Here is a 7,366-nt window from a genome sequence, read left to right as displayed (position 1 = left end):
CCGCAGCCCAGCCGTGGGCAGAGGCAGGTGGGCAGAGGCGCCACACGGCCCTTTCTCCTTTCTCTCCTGTCTTTTGCCTTCTTCTGTTTGTTCTTTTCTCCTCTCTGGCACTTGTCTTCTTAGTCACTATATAGAAATACGTATTATTGAAAAAGTCCCTCTTGCTTTTAAGAAACTTAAGAGAGTTTATTCATCAAACTTAGAGAAGTTGATGAATCTATATTTAATACAAGGGGAAAAAAAGCCAAAACAACTTAAAACTTTCAAGTGTCTTCCTAATTCTTGCTCTCGCATTCCTCCACCCTAATCTCCTTTCCTTCAGACAAGCTCCCTTTCTCATCCCCCTAAAAACAGTTGAATGGGTGTCCACAAGTGACCACAGTGGTCACTTGTAGTCATTGTGAGAGAGACCACAAAACCAGGACTTTAATCCGAGCCTTAAAAAAAGCCAGGTCAAGCACGCTGCTGCGGCACTGCTCACTCCAAATGCCAACACCTATATATCTCTTTATTTCTAGGGACAACATTTGAAGTAATTTCAGCAGTTGATAAAAAACAAATGACTCCCCGCAACACTGCCATTAGAGCGTTTTATGCCACTATAAAAGAGACACTAATTACCGCTGGATGTCAGGGATGGCTTTGTATTTTTCCCTCTAAATGACATAAAACCCTGTAAACTCTACAGTTAGTATCGTGCTTATCGTGAGTTCTTTGTCGATTTAAATACAGATTGTTTTCAAGCTCATTTTGCAAAGCTTATGTTTGAAGAATCATGAATGGCACATTTACACTAACAGTGCTTCTTAAAAAAATAAAGGGGGTTTATTTTAGTTCTCAAACAAAAACGTCTGCTTGTGCAAAACTATCACCAAGAGGAGTTCCTTATTCAGGCCTCCAATTTTCTACTTGATTTTTCATTAGCATCAAAGAAACTTTCCTAAAAATGGAAAAGATTTACACATGGAAACTTACAGTGACAGTGCCTTAAAAGCCATGTTCATACGGCAGGCGCTGGCCCTCGATCGGAGGAAGGGACAGTTTCATTTTATTGGATTACTACCATGCCTTGAGAGCATGACACTTCTGGGATTGAGCAGGATCCTGTTTAAATGTTTTAAGATGTATTTTTGCTATATTGTATTTTAAAAATAAAAAGTTTGTAAAGTCCTACATGGGAGAATACTTTTACTAAAATCTAAAGGAAAGCAAATGAACACCATATATATTATAGGGATGGTAACAACACTGGCTGAAACTAGCCTGTGTTAAAACAAGGGGTGAACACAATTGTATTTTGGATATAGTCTGGTGTTGCGTCCAATGTTTAATTTCATTTCACGCAATTTCAAATCAATTTTTCTCTTTCACAATCAAGTTATCAAGTTTTTCAAGTTACCCTATTTGACCACAGAGATGTTCTAGTAACTTCAAACCACATCATTGGTAGCGACTTCCATGGGACTTAGATCTGCAACTTTGCCATGCAAAGTCCAGAAGCAAACTAGAAAAATAAAATATAAAATAAAAGGGCCTTGGCATTAAAAATTTAACGGTTAGCAATATTGTAATAGTATTGTAAGGCATAGTCTTTATAATAAAGTATGTGATACCAATGTAGGAGTCTTGAAAACAAAGTATAGAAAGATAGCTCTCCTTTGTCTCATTAGAAATATTGTACATGTTATTCTGAAAAATATCCTAGTAAAATAGTGAGAAGTGAGAAATAACAGGCATTCATTAAATGCCGACTATGTGCCAGCTCTGTGCTGCTTGCTTAAATTCAACTGTGAAATGTGTTCTCCTAGCCCTTAATGAACATGCGTTTGGAGTAAGCAGAAAAATATGCAAATAATTCTAATTCAACTTAATAATCATGATAAAGCAGCATCTAAGAAACGTGGAAGACCTTAAATATGTCTGATTGTCTTAAAGTTCCACTTATTCTATCTCATCACAGCTTCTTCATGTTGCTTTTGAAGACGTGGAAATTACAGCAAAAAACATAGCTTGCCTTTGGATTAGTTTTCTTTTTGCAAATCAGGTGTAAGTCCTCATCAAGGGAAGTTTCTGGTAGAAAATCAAAAGGAGAGTGTCGATTCCCCTGCTCCATGAGATTATATTGCTATTTTCTTCTGTTTGCCCTAGAATTAAATAAAAATGGAGGCATTAGCAGACATGATACATCAAGTTTTATGGGATGTGCACTGTCCAAAAACTATGTGGAACATTGATTTGTAAAGGTAAAATCCAGCTAACATTCCCCACACAGAACCGTGCACTTTAGCCCTGAGTCTCGTCCAGGGGCTGTGTCTCATTCAGGTAAAGACTCTTTAAGACTAATGACAGCCTTGAGTGATAGAGAGCCAATTACTGTGCATGCCGGCGAAAGTCTGTCCCTGTGAAAGTTCTTTAGATGAGGCTGGCCTTTCTAAAGAACTTATCCACACTCAACTCATGGAGGTCACAACCCCAGTAACCGGGCTCAGAATTGCCTTAGAGGATATATCTGCCCACTTAACACTTCCTTCCTAGAACAGAAGCAGAAGGTCCAGGTCCTGTTGGAGCACTATGGAAAGCATCTTCTTTAATAAATGCAGCACAGGATATTTTAATGTTAATTAGTAGTAGAAAATTTTCCAAATATCACAATGTTCCCTGTTGTCAAAGTGACCCCAATTATCCCGAATTATTTTCCCACAAGTCTTACTTGAACCTTGAAGAACTTCATAGACTGTTAATTTCATACCATCTTCCAAACAGTGACACCTGGAATCCCTACTCTCCCTCGTGTTTTACCCAAATACTTTTTCCTGATTCCCGTGGTGGTGATTGACATACGAGAACCCTAAAAACCCAAGCAGATGACTGAATCATTAAGAAAACAAACAACAACTTCCTCTGCAACTGCCCTTCTGCCCGTCCCACCCAGCTGGACCCAAAATATTGTGCCATGGGTGGTTTTGAGATGGCTGAGCACAGGACTCAAAGACTGGCAGTGTTTCCTCAGAAACAATGGGCCTGGAATCCCCATTTTCTTTTTTTCACTTGCTGGCCTCAGACTAGAGGATACTGTTTCCTATTTCACCAGTAAGAAGGATGTGCTTCTCATGAGTACTAAGGACATTTCTGGACACTGATGCAGTGTGAACCATCTTTGCTCAGGAGCACAGAGTGGGGGCAGCACCTGTGGCTCAAGGAGTTGGGTGTCTGCCCCATATACCAGAGGTGGCAGGTTCAAACCTGGCTCCAGTCAAAAAAAAAAAAAAAAAAGGAAATAAAGAAAAAAAAAGAGCACGGAGTGACAGTTTCCCTGCTGTGACTCACTTAGGCTTTTGCCCATGTCCCATTTCCCTGGAGAGGACTGGCCACGGGGCTTGATCCTCCCAGTCCCACAGGGACCATTTTCTCTCTAGCTGGGATCAGGAAGAAGAACAGCTGTAAGGTCATCCAGAGTCCAATTCCAAATGGAGCTAATTAGATAAGACCTAGCCGTCCATGGATCAGAGTGAAAAATAATTATGAAAACCTTTCTCAACACTAGCTAGAAAAAAATTTACAACAGCCTCAGCATTCAGTGATGGCAAAAGATAAACTCTAGAGAAATTAAATTTAGTAGACTTTAAATAAACAAGAAAGAAGTTAAGATGAAGGTAAGAGTTTGGCACCCCCAGTCACAATGGGGTCAGAGCGACTCTGAGGCTGCCACAGATAATATTTGTGGCCAAAAGAAGGAAATTGATGAGCAGAAAACAGTAAGAAACACCTGGATTGTCTGCACCTCGGTGTGCTTCTTACTTGAACACGCTTGCTGGTTCCCCGTGAGTGGTTGTAGTATAGCTGCTCTGACTGACTGAGACTCAGCTGTTGTTTCGGAAGAACAATCCCAAATTAGGTTTCCAGTTTGTTTATGAACTGAGTTAGTCTGTAGTTCCTGCATAAGAACTGAAGTGTGAGAGTACAGAGGCTTTCTCAGGCCAAAGTTTAGTTTAATAGTGACAGTAACAATTTCTCCAAACTCCAACCTCTCTTAGGAAATAGCTCTCATACTGTCCTGAAAAACTGATTTGTTTCAACAATAATTTTTCCAGAACTCTAACCCTAATCTCTGCTGAATGGAACACAATTCTGGCCTGTTATTACAATTTATAAGGCAATAGAACAAGAGCCGTACATGTACAGTAAGAATAAACAAATTAAAAAGATACATTTATGCAAAGAGGCTAGCCAAGGGCCCCGGTCTCGGTTCTCATTTAGAGTAAAGTACCTCGAAGGCATAGGCAACAAAAACAAAAATAGACAAATGCGCTTCACTGAACTAAAAGGTTCTTGCACGGCAAAAGAAATAATCAGCAAATGAAAGAGATAACATGTTGAATGAGAAGGAATATTTGCAAGCTGTCCATCTGACAAGGGACAAACATTCAGGATATACAAGGAGCTGAACTCAACAGGGCAAAAAGTAACAGTCCGTTAGAAATGGTCAAAGGACACGAACAGGCATTTCTCAGAAGAAGACTCATGAAGACCCAGCAGGTATTTGAAACAATGCTCAACATCTGTACTAAATAGAGTCGGGGGCCTAACATCAGCAATCCCCAGAGAAATGGACTTCAAAACCATTGAGATGTCTTTATTATTTCAGTCAGAATGGCTGTTAAGAAAAAGAAAAAGTTGGTGCAGATGTAGAGAAAAGGGGATCCTGATTCCCTGCCAGTGAGAATGCAAACTACTTACAGCCACTAGAGAAAAGAATAGAGAGATTTCTCAACAACCTAAAAATAGGATTACCATTTGACTCGGCCACCCCACTATGGGTATCTACCCAAAAGAAAAGAAATCAATTTGTCAAAGGGATATTCGCACTCATGTGTTGATTGCAGACCTATTCACAATAGTTAAGATGTGGAATCAAAGACGAATGGGTAAGAAGATGTGGGACATGTACACAGTGGAATACTATTCAGACATAGAAAGGAATGAGAAAAATCATGTCGTGCAGTGACATCAATGGGACTGGAGGTCGTTATTTTAAACAAGACGAGCCCGGCACACACACAAAGAAAAGCCCAGGTACTTTGTGTTCTCACTTACATGTGGGAGCTCAAAAATGTGCACACCTGGAGGTAGAGAGTGGAGAGATAGACCCCAGGGACTGTGAAGGAGGAGGAGCGAGGACGATGAGGGAGGTGGATAAGCATTAAGCCAAAATGTGATCATCACTGTAGGTAATCTGCTAAGAAGCTGTAAAAACAGACACTTGGCCCTTAGGTGGCCAAGTAGATACAACTAATTAGACAGGTTTGGAAGATAACAACTAGTCCTCCCGGAGGAGGGATTGACCTATCATTTCTCATCCATAGGTTACCCTAAATTTACCTGATAACGTAGTGACCTCTGTGGTAGCTATTTGGCTTGGTACAAAGGGGAAAAAAAACCCTCAATCGTTTTACCACAGGAGATAGTTCTGCAACTTAGAGCAAGACCCCAGTCAGGCTCCTGGCTTCCAGCAAGGGTTACATTCCAAAGAGATGGTCCCCAGGACATGGAGAAAGCCACCCCTGGGCCATTAAACTAAAAAGACACTTACTTAACTTTTTAAAAGATGTTCATACACTTCAAAGAGACAGAGAAAGATCTTACAATTATAGATGTAAACTAAATGCTTTACAGAAGCAAAGAAGGGAAGAGACCTCTCTGCAGTTATTTTCAAGGAGAAACAAGCCTTTTTCTTTTAATTTGTATTTACCCTTAAGGTGCCAAGTCCTGTTGGAGGCTCCGATCACCACAAATATAACCTGTAATCACTGCCCTCAAGGAATCTGCATTGCAGATTAGAGTAGTAGTTTGATGTGATTGCCCTGTTCTTTCTTTGAAATCATAGCATATGACAGCACTAGGAGAGACTCGCAAACGTTACGTGCTTTGCTCTACTCCAGATCTGAAAGCTAAAATGCAGGTTGTTCACATCCTTTGCATCCTTGTTTGTGGAAGAGGATTAGGTTCCAATAATCAGAAGTCTTTGTGTCAGGTTGGAGTGCGGAGGTGAAGCCCAGGCCACCTCCCTGCCGTCACTGTCTGCAGCGGCGTGCGGTGCACTTGTTGGCATCACGGGTCTCCAGAGACAGACTCAGTGAGGAAGGCAGGATGCACCTTGGAATTTCCTCTCTAGACTGAGGCTGTAACAGTGTGTCCTTGGAGGAGCTCACATTCCCATGGCAACCTCCTGGCTCTTTACCTCAGCACTGCAGCATCTCACTTGGAAGGCAAGTGACCTTGTCTAAAAAGGCTTTCCAGGTAATCCAGACCCTCCACCAGGGCCCGCAGTGCTTTTGTAAGTCACAAATTCCATTGTGTAAAATTATGTTTTCTGCAACTTAGTTTCTGGTCTTTGAAGGTCAGTTGTTTTATTTTGTTTGTTTTTAGTATGTCCTTTGTGCACTTAAAATTCTTAAGATGGAGACTTAACAATTGCATAGAGAAAAGAGTGATCTGTGTAAGATTTATTTTTTTATTTTATTTTATTTTTTTTTTGAGACAGAGCCTCAAGCTGTCGCCCTGGGTAGAGTGCCGTGGCATTACAGCTCACAGCAACCTCTAACTCCTGGGCTCAAGCAAGTCTCCTGCCTCCGCCTCCCAAGTAGCTGGGACCACAGGCGCCCGCCACAACGCCCGGCTATTTTTTGGTTGCAGCCATCATCGTTGTTTGGCGGGTCTGGGCTGGGGATTCGAACCCACCACCTTAGGTGTACGTGGCTGGCGCCTTAGCCGGTTGAGCTATAGGCGCCGAGCCAATAAGATTTATTAACATGTTGATCTAGGATGAATAGAACCATAAATGTTCTTATGTAAACTCCATTTATAATTATATATTTTATGGTATTTTTTAGGATGTATAACGTATTTTAGGCTCATTAAAACCAATGGCTATCTTCTTCATACATTTTCATATGTTGATTGGCCTGGGTGATCAGAGATAAAAGCAGGACTAACAAATATGAAGTCATCACTTTTTCCCGTTTTCTTAATGTCACTTTTAAATTGAGGCAAAGAGTGAAGAAATGAATGCAAGTCAAGAAATTCCAAGTCAGCTATGCTATCCTCTTCCATATTCTATTACTTACACGGTTTTACACGAGCTCAATTAATAAGCTCTTGATTATAGCTCATGATCTGATTTGAACAATGGAAAAAAATATTTTTTAATTCCAATGCCCAGGTTTTAAAAATAAGTTTTAAACACAAAGAATAAAGACAAACTATATTTCCCTGCATATTTTCCTTGTATTTCTATTGTAAATACAGAAAGGAGTGGCATGTGATGCTATTATATTTTGTTTCACTGTTTTATTTGATATGAATGAAC

Source organism: Otolemur garnettii, unplaced genomic scaffold (assembly GCF_000181295.1).
Source record: "Otolemur garnettii isolate 467f Iridium unplaced genomic scaffold, OtoGar3 scaffold00030, whole genome shotgun sequence".
NCBI classification, from domain to species: domain Eukaryota; kingdom Metazoa; phylum Chordata; class Mammalia; order Primates; family Galagidae; genus Otolemur; species Otolemur garnettii.
Note: the sequence above shows the minus strand (reverse complement) of the source record.